This window comes from Panthera onca, chromosome B4 (genome assembly GCF_046562875.1).
Source record: "Panthera onca isolate mPanOnc1 chromosome B4, mPanOnc1 haplotype 2, whole genome shotgun sequence".
Taxonomy (NCBI): domain Eukaryota; kingdom Metazoa; phylum Chordata; class Mammalia; order Carnivora; family Felidae; genus Panthera; species Panthera onca.
The window spans coordinates 1181530-1203274 of NC_138345.1; the positions used below are offsets into that span (position 1 = coordinate 1181530).

The 21745-nt window shown below is 50.9% G+C and overlaps 1 protein-coding gene and 1 long non-coding RNA gene across 3 annotated transcripts in view; one reads left to right on the forward strand and one right to left on the reverse strand.

Moving 5' to 3' along the window:
- The window catches only part of ADARB2 (adenosine deaminase RNA specific B2 (inactive)), a 420157-nt gene that overhangs the window by 72665 nt on the left and 325747 nt on the right, over window positions 1-21745 (reverse strand). The gene's annotated exons all lie outside the window — the stretch shown is intronic.
- Window positions 13226-16028, forward strand: LOC132695161 (uncharacterized). The gene is made up of 3 exons (XR_009617774.3): window positions 13226-13413; window positions 14216-14367; window positions 14768-16028. It is a non-coding gene; the product is annotated as an uncharacterized LOC132695161 (long non-coding RNA).

Consider the following 21745-nt stretch of genomic DNA (forward strand, 5'->3'; position numbering starts at 1 on the left):
CAGCACAGAGCCTGACACAGGGCTCGAGCTCACAGACCGTGAGATCATGAGCTGAGCCAAAGTCTGAAGCTCAACCGACTGAGCCACCCAGGTGCCCCCACATCGGCATTTTCTGATCAAATTCCTAATCCTCAGCACCGCAAGGTAACATGTGACCACCCGGCCTGTCTTTGGCGGGACCCCCTTCACCTGTGATGTTTCTTCTTTGTGATTCCCATGCACTGACCCCACCTGCCGTGTGGCTCTAACCCTCACTTCCCATGCTGCGTCCACTCCTGCAGGGCCCCTCACCTGCCAGCGCTGTGTAAACGTGGAGAGGGCCTGTGGGTCAGCAGTGGGGGCGGATGGCAGGGTTGGTGCAGACCGGGGAACTGTGACTGGCCAGCCAGCCACGCCCCCACACTTCCTGGGGTTGGGAACCAACCGCCTTCCCCCGCAAGAGCAAAGACCTGGGCATGTGCCTTGGAACATCAGTCTGACTTATCATCTTGTAGTCTCCGGTCTGGGTCCCCAGACAGCAGCCTGCTCCCTCTCACCCGCTGGCTCTGTGCCTGCCCGGCCCCCACTCCTTTGGTCTATGTAGGCCTCACCCTGCTCATCGCCACTCAGTGCCCCCCACCAAATCCGTCCCCTCAAGGAAGACCACAACCTGTATCCTTCCCTCTGCCTGTGTCGGGATCAACCAAACAAATCCAGGGGCACAACAGTAAGGTCCCCTGTCCCAAGGGGACAGGCTGTAGCTGCAGCTTATTTGCTGAACAAAAAAAATTCTTTGCCAGTGGATAAGAAGATCCCTCTTACGTATGATGGCACAGATATGAATAGACAGGGCTGGGGGCTGGCCACTTCCATAAATACAATTTTACAGACACAGAGGCACTTTTAGTCGTGTATTGTGGGCATTGTTAAATTCTACATGATTAGTTATAGTGAAGAAACAGTCTAGGGAAAATGAATAAAATAGTGTTTTTAAAATAAAGGATCTACATAAAGTAAAAGGTGGGGGACATTTATATAGATGGCTCATGCTACGTTGATGACAAAAGTGTAATAACCTCAGGGACCAGCCTTCTTTTTTCCCTATGGCTGACTGATTACACTCCCTGCATTCTGCTGTTTCTTTTGTGAATTTGCTCTCTGGCTCCTGTGCACCTTCAGTGGAGAGCAGCTGGAGGGCCACGGGGGCTCAGTGGTCGGGGGGCAGGTGAAGGCTCCCCTCCTGACAGGCGGGAGGAGAATGGTGCCAGCACCACGGCTCACCTGGGGCAGTTCCTGGGGATCAGGCGCGGTGGGACAAATGCTTTGTGGATGGGCAGCCAAGACTGAGCGTGTCGAGCTGACTCAGCCAGTCAGTGTTAGGATTAGAATCTCATGCACGTGTTTGAATTCTGGCTCCAGTATCTGGGCTCTTGGCCACACCATACCCTTCCACAACCTTTTTACTAAGGATTTCAGAAAAGCCTACGATGAGAGACCACATGTTTGTTACCTTAATAATTGAGAGCTGACGGTTATGTGCACAGATACCTATGCACCTACCTATTGGTTAAGTAAATTTGTAGCTACTCACAATTACCTAAATTGTTACATAGCCACAAATCTGTTTATACTTATTAACAGTGGTTACTACTTTAACAATCACCTTCAAATTAAAATAAAAAATATGTAGAAAATAAACTAAAATTGCATTGGAAAAATGTAATATTTCTGTTTTTCTTAAGCTTGTGATTTCTGATGTACTCAGGAAGATATTTTGCATCTGGGTTTAATTAGAATCTTTAAAATGTCATTAGTGTGCTAATAAGAGGGTGCCAACAGATGAGGTCCTCTGTTTGGGGTTGATTCATAGTTGTTTGAGTTCATTAGGATTTAAAAAGACATGTATAAGGAAAGCCATCCCAGTGCATCAAGAGAAAAAGATGCATGTAGAAAAAGTAGTTGTTCCATAAAGGAACGACTTTATTTACTTTCCCAGCTTTTGTTAAGTTCAAGAAGAGTTTTATAATTATTGCCTAAATAATAAAGAATGCTAACACCTGTTTTGCAATATCCCCATTGACATCAGTGTCATGTTCACTTATGAATGCCATAAAGGACAAACTCCAAATGTCTCTGTCTTGTGACTTTGCTGCCCACCCTCCCGCTCCCCACAGTGTTCTTTCTTTACCCTGAAAATAGGTTCTGGAGAGGAGAAATGAAGTAGATGAACATCATTAAATAATTTCAAATAGTGCATCTGAAGCACTAAAGCCAGGGCTTAGCCATCATTGTGCATTTCCTCAAGCTCAGAGAGATACTTGAGACCAGAGAGACACATATATCCCAGCCCTTTATACTAGACATAACAAATAGGATAGAGATGGCCCAGAAAATGCCTATTCTTTCAGCTGAACCTCCACGGACAAGAAAGGCATTGCCTCCATGCCCTGGTCTCAGTGCTGCTGTGTGCACACCTGTGAACTGGACTTCATGTTGTCACACTCCGTGGAACCAGTGCCAAATCTGGCACCACTGTGCATGCCAGCTGGCTGGCGCCCTTGCACTCATTGGCCAGTGAAGGCCTTTCCTGCTGAAGTGAGCCCTTAAGCTCTGGAAGAAGTGACTGTTCCTTCAAGTGTATAGACACCAAATCAAGGCTACATGGAACACAAACATTTCTAGTAATCAACCCTAGAGGAATGGAGATCCATGAATTTCCTGACGAAGAATTCAAAATAATGGTTTAAAAGAAGCTCACTGAGCTACAAGGAACAAGATAGACAACTTGATGCAATCAGGAAAACAATACATGAACAAAATGATGGGTTTAACAAAGAGATAGAAATAATAAAATAGAGCCAAGGGGCACCTGGGTGGCTCAGTCGGTTCAGGATCTGACTTTGGCTCAGGTAATTATCTCATGGTTCGTGGGTTTGAGCCCCGTATCGGGCTTTGTGCTGACAGCTCAGAGCCTGGAGCCTGCTTCAGATTCTGTGTCTCCCTCTCTTTCTGCTCCTCCCCTACTCATGGTCTGTCTCTGTCTCTCAAAAATGAATAAATATGAAAAAAAAAAGACTTTCTGGAACTGAAGAATACAATGATAGTAATGAAAAAAAAATGTAACAGAGAGCTTCAATGACAGACTTGATCAAGCAGAGGAAAGTGCCTGTGAATTCAAAGACAAGGCATTTGAAATTACCCAGAGGAGAAAAAAGAATAAAAAAGAGTGAAAAAAGCCTATGAGATTTATAGGATGCCCTCAAAGGAGCAAAATATGCATTCTTGAGAGTCCATAAGGAGCAGAGAAAGAAAAAAGAGGCAGAAAGCATATTTAAAGAAATAATGACAAAAAAAATACCCCAAATCTAGGGAAGGAAATAGACAGATGGATTCAAGAAACCCAAGGATTTCAAATAAGTTAAACATAAAGAGGTCTACATGGAGATACATTGTAATTATATTGTAGAAATCAAAGGCAAAAAGAATTTTGAAAGCAGCAAGGGGAAAGTGACTCATCACATACAAGGGAACACCTGCGATATTACCGGTAAACTTCTCAGCAGAAACCTCATAGACCAGAAGAGAGTGGGTGACATATTCAAAGTACTGAAAAAAAACAGACCAACAAAGTACTAAACCTGGCAAACTACCCTTTAAAAAGGAAGAAGAGGGGTGCCTGGGTGGCTTACTCAGTTGAGCGTCTGACTTCATCTCAGATCATGATCTCACAATTTGTGAGTTTGAGCCCCGCGTTGGGCTCTGTGCTGATAGCTTGGAGCCTGGAGCCTGCTTTGGATTCTGTGTCTCCCTCTCTCTCCGCCCCCTTCCCCCCCACTCACACTCTGTCTCAGTCTCTCAAAAATGAATAAATGTAAAAAAAAAAAGAGATAAAGACTTTCCCAAATAAAAATTGAGGCAGTTTATCACCTTGTTTCTTGCCTTGCAAGAAATACTGAAGAGAGTTTTTCAAACAAAAACAGATGCACTCCAAACAGTAACATGAAAACATGTGGAGGCATATATTTCACTCCTGAAGGTGAACTGGGTAGACCCACCAAAGACAGAATATGCAACACTGTAATGGTGGTGAGTGATTTTGTATGTGACTAAAGTAAAATTGTTACCAATTGTTTACAGCTATAAATATATTTTATGCGTGCCTTGCAGCAACCACAGAAAAACTATAATAGAGGTACAAGAGAAAAGGAAAAGAATCAATGCACATCACTGCCAAAAATGCAAGTAACAAAGGAAGATAGCAAGAGAACAACAAAGTGATAAAAAACTATAAGCCCAGTAGAAAACAAGGAACAAAGTGGCAATAGGAAGTCCCCTCCTCCCCATAATTACTCCTAAGGTCAAATGGATTAAACTCCCCAAACGAAAGGCCCAGTGTGGTTGAAACAAACGCACAAGATGCAGTGATGTGCTGCCTAAAGAGACTCCCTTACAGGTAAGGACACACAGGCTGAGAGAGAAGGGGTGGAAGATACTTCGTTCAAGTGGCCGCCGGGGAACAGAGAGGGAGCTATACTGCTTTCAGACAAAATAGTAAACTATGAACGCCGTGACAAGAGACAAAGAGGGACATTATACGACGAGGAGGGAGTCAATTCAACAGAAGGGCTTAAGGGTTATAAACATCTGTGTACCCAACATCAGAGACTTAAATATACAAAGCAAATTTTGACAGACCTGAGGGGGAGAGCAACATCAATGCAGGGATAGTAGGAGACTGTTACATAGTCCTCCAGTGCCATGTTGCAACCACCACTGCGTTACCATATAATACTGTTCAATAAGAGGGATTGTCCATGAAGCTACAATTACTGCTGTGTTACATAATACTGTTCAATAAGAAGAGACTATTACATGATGCTGCAACTACTACTCTATCATCACATAATACTGTTAAATAATAGGAGACTATTATTTTCAACAGTGGACAGAGCACCCATGTAGAAAATCAATAAAGAAACGGGTGATTTGAACAAAAGTATAGGCCAAGTGCATTCTAACAGGCGTGTACAGAACTTTCCATCTCCAAGCAGAAGAATGCACATCCTTCTCAGGCACGCAGTGAACCTCCTCTAAGATAAATCACAGATTAAGTCACTTGGCAAGTCTTAACAAATTTAAGAATCTAGAAATCATTCCAAGCCTCTTTTCCAACCATGGTGGAATAAAACTATAATTTTTTTTAAAGAGAGAAAATTCACAAATAAATGGGAACTGAATAACATCGTCTTGAATAACTATTGGTTCAAAGAGGAAATGGAAATGGAATTTAAAAAGTGTTTCAAGGGGCGCCTGGGTGGCTCAGTAGATTGAACACCTGATTCTTGATTTCAGCTTAGGTCATGACCCTAGAGTGGTGGGATTGTGCCCTGTGTTCGGCTCTGCACTGAGCGTGGTGCCTGCTTGGGATTCTCTCTCCGTCTGCTCCTCCCCCTGTTCTCTCTCTCTCTCTCTCTGTTCTCTAATATAAAAAAATAATAATGGCAAATTAAAAAATATTTTGAGTCAAATGAAAACAAAAGCACAGCACACTAAAACTTAGGGGATTCAGCAAAACCTGAACTAAGAGGGAGGTTTATAGCAATAAATGCCAACATGGAAAAAGAAGTAAGATCTCAACTACAGAACCTAACTGTGCACCCCATCTAGGAAAAGAAGAGCAAACTAAGCCCAAAGCTATGAGGAGGAAGGGAATAATAAAGAGGAGAGCAGAAATAGAGAATAGAAAACGATGGAAAGGGGCGCCTGGGTGGCGCAGTCGGTTAAGCGTCCGACTTCAGCCAGGTCACGATCTCGCGGTCCGTGAGTTCGAGCCCCGCGTCAGGCTCTGGGCTGATGGCTCGGAGCCTGGAGCCTGTTTCCGATTCTGTGTCTCCCTCTCTCTCTGCCCCTCCCCCGATCATGCTCTGTCTCTCTCTGTCCCCAAAATAAATAAAAAACGTTGAAAAAAATTAAAAAAAAAAAAAAAAAAAAGAAAACGATGGAAAAAAGTCAACAAATCTTTGAAATTTGTTTTGGGTTTTTGAAAAAGATACACCAAACTGACCAACCCTCAGCTAGGTTAACTGAGAAAAAAAAAAAGAAAAGCCTCAAATGAATTAACTTAGAATGAAAGAGGAGACATTACAACATGAAAATGGTCATGAGAGGTGTGATGAGCCATTATACGCCAACAATTGGATAACACCGAAAAAATGGATAAATTCCCAGAAACCTATGACCTACCAAAACTGAATGAAGAAGAAACTGAATGCCTGGAAAGACCAAATAACAATATATATCGTTGTTCTAACAAATACAGAGATTGAATCAGCAAGAGAAACATCTCCTGACTATATTTCAATTTTTAAAAAGTTAAAAATCTCTCAACAAAGAAAAGCTCGGGACCAGATGGCCTCAGTAGTAATTTCTACTAAACATTCCAAGAAGAATCAATACCAATTATTTTAACACTCTTCCAACAGAATAGGAGAGAACACTTGCACCTAATTTTATGAGGCCAAGTCACCCTAACGCCAAAGTCAGACACAGACACCATGAGAGGAGAAAGCGACAGGCCAATATCCCTGAGCACAGGTGCAAAAATCCTCCATAAATACTGGCAAACCCAATTCAACAGCACGTTAAGAGTGATGGTGACCATGCAGGGTTCATCCCTGGGATGTGAGGACAATTCACCCTAATTGATGATGTGCTAGAGGCCCCAGCCAGAGCAGATACACGAGAGAAAGAGGCGAAAGGCATTCACATTGAAAGGAAGAGGTAAAGTGATCTGTTTGCAGTTGACATGATTCTATGTGTAGAAAACCTGAAGGCTTCCCAGCAGTCTCTTTTACTTCGGTGGTTTGTTCACATGTCTGATGGTCCCACTGGAGTGAAGGCTTCTGGGTTCATCTCTGGATTCCTGGACTAAGCAAGGGGCTTGCCAGGCCGTGGGACCTGACAAATATTTGGAAAAGTCAGCGTCACAAATGGAGTGGTGGACACAGTCTGCTTCGGCTGGGTAGTGTTTCAAATATGGAAGCAAGATGCCCCTTTGGGTGGACGCCCTCCTGTCGGGCTCTCCTGCCTCTCCAGACGGCACTCTCCAGCCAGCAGGCCTCTGTGCACCCTCTGCAGAGGAGGGGACCCCCAGGGGTGTCTTCACGTCTGCTGACTTCCTCTGAGGCTCCAGTGGTCACTGCTGCTCAGGAAGGAGCCTTGTGCAGCTGCAGGGGTTCGGGGCTTACAGGGATGGACCGTGCTTGTATCAGGCATGTGTCAGGCCTGTCTGATGCCCCCATGACCTCTCCTGTGGCAGTGACCTTAAGGCCATCAGCCCGCCTGTGTCCGGACAAGCTTCAGGGCCCAGTGGCTGCTGTGCAGGCCGGCAGATGGGCGTCCCCTCCCCTGGGGGGCTGGTGGGCTGGCAGGCGCTCGGGCCAGAGACACGGTGGAGGAGACAGAATGTGACCAAAAATTCCCACTAAGGGCCTTTTATCTGCGATAAAGAGAAGTTGTGTTTTCTGTCAGACGTGGCATTTCACGTTCCCTGGCTTCCTCACACGCATTAATGAATAAATATTTGTCTCCATGAAATGTTTAGGGGGAAATAGAAAACATTACATAAATTACTTTTTCAGGATCAATAGCCATCACTTTGTGAAGCCTGTTTATCCCAATTAGACAAAATGCTTTTGATCTGAGGCCAAGCTCTGGCCCTTCTCTGTGGAGGCATTTTCTTCCCAAATCATAACACACTTAGAAACTCAGTAGGTTTTTTTGTTTTTGTTTTCCTGGTACAGTCAGTGGGTGTTCTGTTCATCCCACATCGTGCCCGAATCAAAGATGGCTCGTGTCGGCCTCCTGCCCTGTCGTGAGGAAGCCTTGCTGGGTCCCGTAACAGTGCTGAGGGTGACACATGGTCCCCTAACATGGACGTCGTGTTCCTAGGACGGGGCCACGGGTCCTCTGTCTGCGGCTCCCTTGGAGGACGTCTGCGGCCCCGAGCAGAGGTGGGAGCAAGCAGCTGTGGCCTGTTCTCCAAATAAGGGTCCTCTTAACGGGATGCTCTCACCCTGGCTTTTCCTCAGTGACTTGCGGGGAGAAAAACCCAAAGCTGGGTGGTAGCAAATATGTTGCTAAGATACCGACGTTCTGTGACTGCAAAGTTGAACCTTTTTGGAAAAGTCTGTCACGGCCAGAGAATGAGAGAAAGAAGGGGAGAGATTTCAAAGCAGTTTTCCTTTTCATGAGGCCTGTTTCATTCTCTTCCGTCGCTGTCTTTCTTCTCCTGTGCATTCAAAAAGCCGCTAATAGGTTTTGGAAAGCAAGTCTTGTTTTTGTTGTGAGCCTCTCGGATTTCCCTTTTGCATTTTAAGGGCACTGGCTGGGAAGGCTTGGACTCGCCAGACAAACTACTATACCAGTGGAAGTCTGTCCAGTTTCTGATAACACCAGAACTAATTTATTTTTTGTTTATACTCCACTACCTCTGACAAAGCTTCCTCTGGAGATGTATATCTTCATTCTCAGCTCTTCTGGTTTGTCATCTTTTTTTCTTTTTTTTTTCTTTTTGGCTTTGTTTTGCAACTGACAAGGGGGAAAAAAATCTGACATCAACCTTGGAAGATGGTAATGCATTCAAGATTTTTTTTTTCCTTTCAGATCTGATAAAAATCTTGCCTAAAACCATGTCCAACCTTTTCAGCAGGAAGTCCAGATGGCTTTGCAGCCTGTATAACAGACTTTACTCACTGATGCTTTGCAGAGTGTCGGCAGGGCAATGTGTTTCCCGAAACAGAAATGCAAAACAAAAGACGGCAGTTGGCTGTGTCTCGGGGCAGGTCTGGGGGCACGGATGTGGGGGGCACGTGGGGGGCGGAGGGGAGTGCAAACAGAGGAAAAGTCTTAGAGCTCTCTCAAAAGGCAATCTTGAGAATGAGAATTCCATCCGTGGGAGCCTGGGGGGTTGGGGGGGAGACATGGCTGAAAATCAGCTTCATGTGGGGCAAAAATGGATTTTTCTCGACGGGGAAGAATGTAACTTCCCTACTGTTGAAGATGAGCTGTTGCTGATGTGATCAGTGAGGTGTGTTTGCCCATCTCTTTCGGCCGAAGGGTTCCTGCAGTGTCTGCTGTGGGCGATTTCCTCTGCGGTGTCCACTGGAGACTTACCATCAGCATTGTGTGCATGAAGTGAGGCCGGGAAGACTCGTGCCGGCAGTGGGCACGGGCAGGAGTGACATCTTTGGTCACTTATTTTTACTCGCTGTCAGAATGAGCCATCATCATTCCTAGTTATGCCTTCGCTAGCCACAGCTGGCGCATTCCGGGAGGATGAGATCATTTGCAAACATAGCTGATGAGGTCTTTGGCTTTCTGGGGAGCTGAGTGTGTAGGACTGACATCCTATTTTCCAGCTGGAGGAGCGGAGGCTCTGGCAGCGACAACTTCAAGCTCCTTTCGTTAGCAGCCAGGCCCAGGGACGGACGGTTTTCCTCCGACTTCCCCCAGGTCGCTTCCCTGCGCCTGCACACTGCTGTCTCACTCCCCCATCCAGCCACATGCCCAGTGGATACAGCTCTCCGGCCCTTCTCTCTCTTGCTCCCAATTCCAGAGCTTGGTTGGGCTTGTTATGATGCCTGGGATGGGATAGCAGCCACCCGCGTCCTTCCCCGGCCGCCTCTGCCTCCACCAGGCAGCCATCCCTAATTAGCCCGACCCAGCTCTGACCCACCTGTGCACCATGGCATGACGTGGTGGTTCTCAGCCCTGCGTGCGTGTTATATTCTCCTGGGGAGATTGAAAACATTCCAGTGCCAAGGCCCCAACCTACACCAATTATAATAGAGCGCCTGGGGGTGAGGCCAGGACTTATGTGCTTTTAAAAGCAGATTCCAGCATGTAGAGAGAAAGTCACTGCATAGAGGTAAATGGCTTACGTTGGTTTCTAGTGAAAACACTTGAATGTCTTCGTCAGGTGTGGTGCCACATTTCGGCTACTTCAACTTTGGTGTGCTTGGAAGGCCAGCACACCATCTTTCTGTCTGGGATCACGTGATGGGCCCACTGGTGGAGGCGTGAGTGTGACATGGGAGGGAGGAAAGTCACAGGAGTGACAACCCCAGGAATGACCTTCCTCTGTGTACAGGTCCTGATAAGGACCTGACAAGTTGGGTGCAGGGAGATATGTGTCCCAGGTATTCGGACACCCGTCGGAATGTGTTCAAATGAATCGATGTGAACTTTTTGGCTTCGTAAAGCCGTTTTGGGAAACACTACGGCACAGTAGCACAGTTTCATGAGAAAAGCTGGGGACAGTACGAGAGATGTCTGATCCAGCTTAGGAGACAGGAGAGCACGGGGAGCAGACGGACGTCTGAAAGGCTGAGCTGCTGTGTGACTTTGTTTCTTCATCTGCTAAATGTACCAAGGTTATCAGTCTTGTCGCTAAGATTTGGTTTATTTGTAGCTCAGAAATAGCAGAGGATGGTCGTTAAGAATTTTTTACTTTCAGTATTATCTGAATCTGAAATACAGAATAATGATAAATATTGTTTTCTTTCGTTTGTTATCTCAGAGTATTCTTCAGAGAAATAATCTGTAGGACATCTGATATGGGAACCATACAGCTTCCTTAAAAGTCTGTGAACTGAGACGTTAGTAGCAAAATGGCTTCGTATGTGGTGTATTAGTTAAGTGCTTTCTGGGTGACCGATAGTTCCCAAACTCAGTAGGAAGCCTTGGTTGTTTGCTCAGCGTCTGGAGTCTGGCTGGGGTGAGTGACCTTTCTGGGCTTCCCAGTGGCGAATGTCTGGCCCTGGCCAGGTGAGGGGCTCCTGAGACGAGCTCCCATCACCGTGGGGCCAGAGGGGCAAGCGCGGTCCAGGTGCTGGGGCAGGACGGGCCCCTGAGCACCCGCTGGTCCCTCCAGACCTGCAGTGCTGGGGTGGGGGATAGCACCCTTTCCAGGGCTGGGAGGAGAGAGCGAGTATGAGCTCGCCTGCCCATGCAGTCTGCATCCCTGGCTTGGTGCAGGGTGTGAAGCACCGTGGAGGCTCTGGAAAGGTTGGGCTAAGCCCTGGACCCGAGGGACTGGTCTGCTTTGTGACACATGCTCCTTGAATTGCAGGGCCCTTGGCAGAGGTGGGGGTGGGGGGAGGGGGTGTGCCCTGGAAGGCAGGTCTGGACGGTGCCTTTCCAGCGGCTCTCGCCAGGTGAGATCTGGTGTCCAGAAGGACTGACAGACAGGCGGGGCGGGGGGTGCTCCGGAGGTCAGAGGGTGGGGAAGGGTGGGTGGCCGCGAGGTCATGAGGTCATGACTGCTGTCGCGCGGGGGGCGGGGGGGGGGGGTCTCAGGGCGTTCTGCCCTTAGGTCTGTGACTTAGGAGCACCAAGCACCCCACCCCACCCCCACCCCCACGAGATGGGTGGGGGGTGGGGCCACACACCTGCGCTCCCAGTGAAGCGGGGAGGGGGTGGTTCCCGTGCGGGTGCGGGGCCTCCCCACCCCGGGGATACCCACGCAGCCAGACGGCGGATCCGAGTTTTGCAAGCCCGCCCCCCCTTCCCCCGCCTCCCAGGTCTGTGGCCACAGCATGTGGCCTCCCAGATGACCCGGTTCCCCAGTTCCGACCAGATTCTGGTCTCTCTGTCTGTCAGTGCTACCAACCTTTCCTTCATCCCTGAACCAGCCAGTGGGGCCACCTCCTCCTTGGGGAAGGACCTCACCCCTTCCCTGAGGAGAACCAGACATGGCCCCTCACCATCCAGTCCCTCACCTCCATGCCCCAGCCAGCACCCTCCTCCCTGGGCCTCCGGATTTTGCGCTTCGCCCTCCTGCCCCCTGCCCCCGCCCCCTGCCCCCCTGCTCTTGCCTCCTGCCCTCCTGCCCTCCTGCTCCAGTCTTCCTACCACCCCCCCCGTCCCCCGTCCCCCGTCCCCTGCCCTCCAGACCCTGCCGTTTTGACCTCCTGTCCTCCTTCTCCCCCACCCCCGCCCTTCCTAATTCCAGTCTCTCCAGCACTTTTGTTTGCTTGTGTATCAGTCAGACTGGGTTGAATAGTGTTCCACCAAATTATATCCACTTGGAACCTCAGGATGTCCGCTCAGGTGGAAATAGTTAGATGTAATCAGTTAGGATCTGGAGATCGGGGTTTAGAGTCGCTGGGAACCTGGTCCCTGGTTGCTTATTGCTTCACTGTCAGCTGAAACTTGTTAGTGCCAAAGCCTACCAGTGCCAGACTCAAATTTGTGCACACTCGGCAATTTAAAACTAACGTGAACGTGCAGGTTTTTAGCCATTGAGAGATTGCCTACTTTTCAGACTGCACAGAACCTGACAGCTGTTACCCATAGGTAAGACAGGTCCCAAGATGCGGTGGTCCTTGGCGTTCTCTGATCCAGAGCCCCCTCACCAGACTGCCGAGTCACCTCACCTAGACACGTAACCCTCTCTGAGCACCCAGGCCCTCCTGGCCACCCCAGGACAGGCTGGTGCTGTGAGGGACGCCCTGGCCTGCAAACCTGTCACGGTGTTGTCTTGTCTAAATAACCTCACGTGAGCTGCCACCACTGTGTGGCCATGGCTCCTTCCTGGATCTGCCCCGAGATGCCTGGACCCTTCACAGGCACAGACGGAGGCGGGGCCTGGGGTGGCCGGTCTGGCTCCCAGAAGCTGGAGGGAGGAAGGAGCCTCAGCCCAGGCAGCGCCTTGGTCTCCATTCTGCTGTTGAGTTTTGGCAACAGGGGAACACAGTTCTGTGGTTCTGAGCTGCTCGTATGTGGTGATTCATCACACAGCCCAGGGATACCCACACACACGACCTTGCTCTCCACCCGTGCTGAGTCTCTGATGTGCCCAGAGTCGTGGGGCTGGCGGCTGGCACGTTTTCACTGTATTTATAAGCACAAACAGGTCCCTGTTAGCAGGAAGCCGGGTACCTGTCCTGGGCCACAGAGCCTCGGCGGGGAGGCTGACTTGTCTCCCTCACACCAGAGACTGCCCCAAACGGAGCATCCATGCCTTGATTCCTTCATGTGCCCTGCACCGTGCTGGGCGTCAGAAGGGACCCCTGTCCTTTCTGGACAGTGACACGTGTACAAAACACATCGACCTTGAGGGAGCCTGGAGGGGAGGTGGCCAGCCGGCCACAGGGCAGCTGAACACAGATACAGAAGGCTGTGCTGGAAGAAACAGGACACACGTGACAGACGTGGAGGAGAAAACCGCGTCCGGCATCCCAGGGCCACACGGCCTCTCCTGTCAATGCTGTTATTTACTCAGTGATGGATGGCCACCCTCCTCAGCCACTCCGCCAAGCCAAGCGGAAGAGTGCTGTCACGTGTGCTCCGTGTTTAGAAGGGAAGGCAGGAGCTGCCCGGCGGGACATAACAATTCGGGGGTCGGGGAAGGACCCCGAGACCAGCAGGCAGGTAAGCAGAAACCCGACAGAGATCAAAAGTCGCTATGTAAACAGTGGGGTGGGAATGGCCTCACACACGGAGGCTCGGGTGTCTGGATTACTGGGGGGCCGGGGGTGGCCACGCACCGTGGACACTCCGTTTTCCTTCCTGCCACCCCTTCCCTCTTGTCCGAGGGTGGTCCTTTCCCTGCTGTGGTGACACTTCCCGCAGAGCACAGGTGTCAGAAAATTTGCGAGACTTGCGGACCTACCGTGTGCCATCACCTCCATTTAAAACCACTGACTCCGGTGGGCGCTCGCCCCGGTCCCGGGAAGCACTGCTGCCGGGAAAGCCCGCGTCTCTCCTCTCTCCTTAAGAGCGAGGACCGGGGAGTGCTTCTTCCCGCCCCCAGTTCCCGCAGCCACTTAGCAGGTCAGCAGATTTATGGACTCCGTGCCCGGGTTTTAAAGATACAAGATAAAAGCGTAGAGCTATTTATTTGACTGCATTAAAAATCTCCTACAGGAGCCACTTAACTTTTGAATGTTGGTAGATGTGAGCGGTAGCGGCCAGGCCGGACTTGTTGGCTCTGGCTACCGCCAATAGAGGGTGACAGCAGTTTTCTGTATGGGATTAACTGAAATCGAACACATTGACTTCAGAATCTAAACCGGTGATACAAAGAAGGCTTGTATATGTTATTAAAAACAAAAGCTGTGGGATTTTATATAGAATATGCACGTCTACCGTAAATCTCCCGGAAAGCCAACCTGACGCAGACGCGCAGGACCTTCTCCGTGTCTCTGTCTCTGATCGTCTGTCCCTCTCCCAGGGTCCATCACTCTGGCTGATGAAACACTGGGGTGAATAATGAGAACCCCGAGGGGGTCATGCAAGGCCACCTAAGGAACCATTACAGAATTCCTGGCAGTTTATTTCCTGTCATGGATGTTTGCACAGACGGCTCTGGTACAACACCATCAGGTAACTCTGTTTTTCCTTAGTGGACTTTATTTTTCAGACAGTTTGTAGTTTTAGAGCAATAGTGAGTGTAACATAGACATTTCCCACATACACTGCTGCCAACACACCGCAGCCTCCCCCACCGGCAATGTCCCCACCAGATGGTGCATTTCTCACAATCACTGCACCCACAGGGCATGTCATCATCACCCGAGTCCATGGTTTACACTGGGGTCACTTGGCATTGTACATACTGTGGGTCTGGACAAGTGTATGAGGACAGGCGTCCACGTTGTGTTATCACACAGAGCAGTTTCACTGCCCCCAAATCCCCTGTGCTCCACCTGTTCAACCCTCCCTCCCTTCGACTCCCAGAAATCCGTCATACTTTTCACCGTCTCCACCGTTCTGCCTTTTCCAGGGTGTCAGATAGTGGGAGTCACACAGGATGAACCTCTTTAGATCGGCGCCCCTCGCTTAGTCATACGCTCTCAAGTTTCCTCCGTGTGTTTTCATGGCTTGTTAGCTCGTTTCTTTTTATCGCCGAATACTGTTCCACTGCCTGGATGGACCAAGTTTGTTTATCCAGCACCTACTGAAGGACATCTTCGATGCCTCCAAGTTTTGGCGATTGTGAATAAAACCGCTATACGCATCTGTGGGCAGGGTTTTGTACCAACACAGCTTTCAACTCATTTGAGTAAACGTCAAGGGGCACGGTGGCCGGGTCGTGTGGCGAGGGTACGTTTAGTCCTGTAGGAACCCACCAGACCGTCCTCCCGAGTGGCTGCCCCTGTCTGTGTGCCCGCCTGCCGTGCCTGAGAGACGCTGTGGCTCGAGGTCCTCGCCAACATGTGCTGGTGTCGGGGGCCTGGGTTTGGGCCCTTCTAACAGGCGAGCAGTGGTGTCTCCTTGTCTGGATCTGCACTTCCAGGTAACTATTTTTTTTAAATGTTAATTTATTTATTTTGAGAGAGAGCATGAGTGGGGAGGGGCAGAGAGAGAGAGGGAGAGAGGGAATCCCAGGCAGGCTCTGCACTGACAGCATGGGGCCTGACGTGGGACTCAAACTCACAAACCGTGAGCTGAAATCAAGAGTTGGATACTTAACCGACTGAACCACCCAGGTGCCCCAGTCACTAATTTTTGACTGTACAGTTTACTTTTGTGGGCTCTTAGCCGGCTGGGAAACTCTAACCACAGATCACGTCTTTGTTTTTCTATTTCTAAAGGACAGGATACAGAGAGAGCATGGGGTTCATAGTCTTCTCCAGCTTTTTATTTTCTCGGCCTCAGAAGAGTTTATGAAAGTGGTTTTCTAGAGCCAGTAGATGTGGCTTCTTGTAAGATGGTTTTGGCCAGGATCAGAGTTTATTAGACCCATAGACCGAGATTTTCTAGAGGGAAAACAAAATGGGCAATAATTCCATACAATGAGGTTCCTTTACTAATGGATATTTAGACTGTACTACATTCACTTCCTCCCCTATAGTAAACAATGTAGTTTTCACTTGAGGGAATGAAGTTTTGGGTTGCTTCTGGGAAGTTCAGGACTCTGTACTCACAGGGCGATCAACAGACACCATCACTTTGAAGGTACTGAGCAATGAACTTGATTAGAAACAAAATGGCGCCACTGCCTAAATAGCGTGTGGTTGATCTCAGCCTCGTCTTGACTATTCAATCTTACTTTCACTTATAGACCGCCCCCCCCCCCCCCCCCCCACCGACGCACCCCTGCGCAGCCATCACTGGGCATGTGCTGAAGGTGATCCCTGCGCTGCATGAGGCATGATTAGCGGACCAGGGTTCATCCCTGGGACAGGGATTCTGCGAGGCTGGTCAGTTAGACTCTCGGGGGTGGTCATGGGGGGCGATAAATTTAGCTGCAAGAAGCGGTGATGCTCTTTTGCTTGTTTCTGGCTTAGATTTAGAATTTGAGGAGTTTTGTGAAATGTACCAGGACCAACGCCTGCCATGCCAACTGCAGGGATTTCAGTCAGATTGCACGTTATTCTTTGTTGCTAAGTGTTGGCATTCATGGTTTCGGGTCTGGCAAGGTGGGCTGAAGTCTTCAGTTCCAGTCTCCAGGCAGCCCACGACCCAGCAGTCAGCCTAGATTTGGGGCCGTTGGGGAGGATTTTGTCTGTGGTGGAGTCTGCCCTCCTCCTGTCTCACATGGCGCCCTCAGGGCGCTCCTGCTTTGAGTATGACGTTGCTCTGTCCTTCCACCGCTTCCTTCTGCAGATTTGGACTTGCTCCTGCCTGTCTGATTTCAGATGCTTCGTTCTGCTTGGGATTTCCAGCTGTGGCTCCTTCTGTCCTCTGCACAGTGGTTTAATTTCTGTCGGTTTTTGTTCTCGTCTTAACTCAGTGTGTTCCCGTGATCAGCTTGCACCCTTACTTCTCCATGTTAGCCTGCTTCTTAATCCTTGGCTTCCAGAGAGCCCGCCGTGATTTCTCGCTGCCTCATTCATGCCGCACCTGCTTACTGCGATTGGCTTGAGGACAAGTATGATCCAGGGACAGGGTGCACACAGAGACTAGAATGACTGCCGGTTTCCACAGTGCCCCGCGAGGAGACACGTTCCTGGATGCTAAGACTCCCCACTTCTATGAGAGTGGCCTCAATGGGGCGTTGTCTGCATCAGATGTTAAACACTTCTGATAAACTACAGACGCCTAAGAACCAGTGTGGAAAGAAAGGCCTTCTTGTCCGTGTGTAAGGATCTGCTGCCTAAGTTAAATTATGAGCCCGGCTGGCAGGTGCCACTGAAGCCCACTGTGTGCCCGGCCTGCTGGGAACAGGGCTAACCTGGTGCCGGGCTGATGGGACTTCTCCGCCAGGCTGGGGACCCCTCTCCTGGCAGCTCCTGGTGGCCCCTCTTGGTGGACAGGAGGGAGGGGCAGGGCTCTCTCTGGGTCCAGCCCCTGCCCTCCTCAGGAAGTCAGGGAAGGAGGAGACACAACTATAAAGAGGAGAAAGACCTTTTAGTCACTTGAATTAAAAAGGATTGAGGTTCATGGTTGAATGTTGAACTGTACGAATCTGGCTGTAGTTGACTTCTGAGCTCGGTAATGTCACATACTTGAACCTAATCCCTTAGACAAGTGCTCTGAAGTAGATGTGGGTTTTAGTTACTCAGGCGAGGTCTACACCAGTCCTCCAACAGTGTAGACTTGCCGGGAGGGCCTGCAAAGGAAGGCAAGTGCCCTGTGGCGGTGGAGGCCGGACAAAGGGTGACCACAGGCCAAAAGATCTGCACTAAGTCTGTGCTTTGCTATTACCCACCCATGTCCGTGGGCAGGTGCGGCTGCCTGTCCGGTGCCTTCCGTAAAGAGAGGAAGGGGGGAGGCTCGAGGGTGGAGAGGGGGCAGACCGGACAGTGGCCTGGAGCTGCCTGCCACCGGCCTGTCCAGCTCCAACTTGGCTCTGGCCGAGCTCTGGCGTTTCTGGTGTGCAGTTTGGCCTGGGGCGGCCACACGGAGCTGCCTGGGCCGGAGTCCCCGGGGCCTTGGTCATGAGCGCAGTCTGTGCACATGGTTGGCATGCCTCCTTTTGCACGCTGAGACACCAGGCCCGGTGCCCCGGGGCGGCTCTGCAGGGACGGCTGTGTGCCTGTACCTGGCGTTGGGCCAGAGGCACAGGGGCTGCTGGTCGGGCCTGGGCACACGAGGGCGCCCCGAGGAGCCTCTGTGATTTGCTCACCCCCAGGTGTCCCTCCAAGGTCCTTGTAGCTCTTGCGTCTGCAGGAATGTGTGTGAGGCTGGCCCTGCACAATAGCAGGTGCCCGGCAAGGATGCATGCGAGCTCCGATCCGCGCTGGCCCCGCCCTGCCCCGGGGACTGTCCCCTCCCTGCCAAGACGGAAGCCAAGTTAAATGAATTTCTTTCTGGAGCCAATGGGCCGGATCTTAAGCCTTCCTGAGAACTGAAGTGTAATTTAAGAAACTGGAAGAAATTATTGAGTTGGTGTCCTAATCCCCCGAGAGTCTCCGTGCGCACTCCACTGAGCAGCCTAATCCCCGCTGGTGCCTCGACCCCGGTGGAATCCTTAATTACCAGAATCTCATTTCCGCTTCGTGGGCTACCTGAGTAGCATCTGTCGCTCAAATAAACTCATGTGAAAATAAAGTATTAAAATCAATAATTCAACTCGGGGGTGAAATGGAACAGAAAACTAACTGCAGCCTGCACGCCAGATTCCTGGGTGGCCCTCGCGAGGCTCTGACCTCTGCTCTCTGTGTCTTCCGCAGGGGTGGCGGTGTGCGTTTTGGCGTCCACACTGTCTGGAAGCAGGGACAGCCGCCTTCTTACAGGACCGGGCCCAGTCCCTGGGAGAGGCGCTGGCCACTGTCCCCTCTGGGTCAGGGGTCACCTCTGGGAGGGGCCACGCAGGCCCAGGAGCTTCTCTTATCTGTTTCCATCCTGATCACCTATCCGAACTGGTCTGAAAGGCCACCTTCTCTGGGATGTCTCTCCGGATTACCCGTCTCTGTAGGCTCGTGAAAAGCACCAAGGGTTATCAGTTGCTTGTCATTTTGTGTAGTGCTGTGATAGGCATGTGACTGCCTCTCCGAGTCATCCCAGAGGAGAGGACACGGCTGGTGTGTGGCCTCCCAGACTTGCGTGGCCCCTTCTTGTCTGCGAGGGAGTGATCTGACCTGCACACACCAGGGAACATCTGTGTGCAGGAGGCCGGTCTGTTTCTGCCCCACCTGGGTTTGTGTGTGGGGGGGCAGGGAACACAGTGAGGTGCCCTGGGCCCCATCAAGTCGGGACCCACGCTCACCAGGCAGTGACCAGACGGTGTCACTCGAGGGCTTATCCCCAAAGTGTGGGGGGGAGGTCGCGGAGACAGGCATCCCCATACCCAGCAGGGGGACCCCATCCAGCAGGGACGGTCACGGTTTTAGTGACTGCTTTCTGGGAAGGAAGGCCAGCTGTGGATGGCTGGTGCCAGGTTTCCCTCCCTCCAGGAAGGAGGTGAAGCTGGGCAGCGGGGAGTGAGGAGGCCTCAGCTCCCCAGGCCAAACACGTCGTGCAAATCTTGTGCAGCAACGTCTGGTCGTGTCACTTCCTTTCCGAGTCTGCAGAAGTCCCCAAATGCCCGTGGCTACCCTGCCGACCTCCACCCCGTCTCTCTCCAGCCAGCACAGGCCGCTGGGGGCCACAGCGCTGGTCTTTGGCTAACTGGTAAGGTTTCTGGAGTCCTCAGGTCTGGAAAGCAGTCATTTGGAATGTTCCACGGGTGATTCAGCATCGACTGACGCAGGGGGAGACGGTCTGTGAAGCCCAAACATGTGGTCGTGAGGGGCTGGGACGCTGGTGATTTGGGGTTCCCGCTGTCGCCAGCCTGACGCTCTAGAGTCTCACCTGCCCCCTCCCCCACTTTGTACCCGGTGCAGCTGTGGTCATTACAGGAACCACACCCAGACCATCCGCACCTGCCTGTCCACACAGCCGGAAATCTGAACACGCTCCAAGCAGCCGAGGTTCTCACTGACGCCCCCCTTCCAGCCACAGCACCCCCCCACCCCCACACCACCTCAGTTCACAGGAGGAGAAATCCCAGACGGAACACAGCTTGCAAGATGTCACCTCACCTCCCAGGTTCCCCCAGCTGGGCCCAATGGGTGACGGGCTCACATCTTAGCCCAGCTGCACTGCCGAGCCCTTCCTGCCTCGTCCCCCTGCACCACCCCCAGGGCCCTTCCCCAGGCTGCCCACACCCTCCCTCCACCTCCCTCCACCAGCCTGTGGTTAGCAGGGCCGCGAACGCCAGCACGCTGTGTGCAGAGTACAGATCCTCCTGGGATCTGAGGTCTCTGGGACGCAGGGTCTGTCTACACCCTCTGAGACAGGCCTCCCTACAAGGCATTTCCATCAGCACGCAAACAGAAATGGGAAACAATGGGAATTTCTCCCAGATACGGAAAGGGTCAGCGTTTCTCCAGGAGCAACCACACCACCAAGCCTTGGGTGGCTCTGTGCTGGGCTGCTTTGCTGTCGTGGGGACCAGCGTAAACTTGATGGGCCTCTTTTGCTCTTTGGTTATTTCACTGTTGGTACAACATTTTCTAGACTAGAGTTCACCCCGCTTCAGGTGGAGAGGGGAAAGGAATGTCTGCCCCAGAAAGACTTGGGGTGGGGCTCGCGCCGGCTCCTTGGCCGTGCTGTCACTCCAGGCGCCACAGCCACGCTCACCATGAGAAAGGGGGGGCATCGGAGTCCTCCTCCCCACCTCCCTGCCTCGGCGGCCGCAGGTGCAGCCCTCTGCTGAGGAGGTCTGGGGCGGGTGGGGGCTCGACAGCAGGGTCCATGGGCACCGGCTAAGCAGCAGGCGTGGGGGTAGGAGGAAAGTCTGCCCAGCCCGCTCGCCGCTTCCTCAGGTTTGCTGACTGCTGCTCAGGGCGCACAGCTGGGCGAGCGCCAAGCCCTCGCTGCCTTGTTGGCATGGCTCCAGCTCTCGAGCCCCCCCCCCCCCCGGCCGGCCATGCATCATGGAATATTGATACGGTTCCCCCAGACTTCTGCACCTGACATTTGATTTATAGCTTTAGGTGTTCTTTTTAATTCTAAACACTCGATAGAGGATCAAAGGAAATGTCATATTTGGAGCGTTTAAGCCCAGAGTGACACCTCGGCAGCCAGAAGCGGGGGGGGGGGGGGGGCCGCCCGAGGTGGCTTTCACCAGCGGCCTCTTCCCTGCCTGCCATCCTGGGGTTCAGAGTGCCCCGTGCTTAGGCTGACACCCCTCCTCTGTGCCCCCAACACTTCAAATATTTATCACATTATATAGCAACCTCCAGAATATTGCCTTCATTTAAGCTTTTCACGTCCCAATGATTTTTTATTATTTCCATCGACCAAAATAAATGAAGAAATGTTTTAGACTACACTTGAAAGCATGTAAAAATCAATAACTGGATTTTAAAAGATTTAAAATGTCTTGAATACATTCATTTTCAAACATTTTCCTCTGATCTTTAAATAGCTTTTCTTGGAGCATAACATTTTTTTGAAAAGTCAAATATGGAGCATTAAGGGTATAATTACCATTTTAATTATAACTCAATCATCCTATCTGCTTTGCATAGAAATTAAAGCTTTTATGTCAGGATTTGGGGCACTCACAAATGTTCAGGAGCAATTAATGTTAAAAGTTTAATTTTTTTCACAACCAGGATGAACTTTAGAGTTCCTAATTTCGTTCTTGCTCAGAGTGGAAAGCGTGGATGCTCCCCCTTGTCACTTGTCGCTGAAGTAAATCCCTTCCCACTGGTGACTTGGTTCGGTGTCCAAGGAAGCACAATGGCAGAGTCGCGGCTCTGCCCCTGGGCATGGGGCCCGGCTGGAGTGACAGCCCCTCGTCTGTGGGACTGTGCGTGTGCAAGCT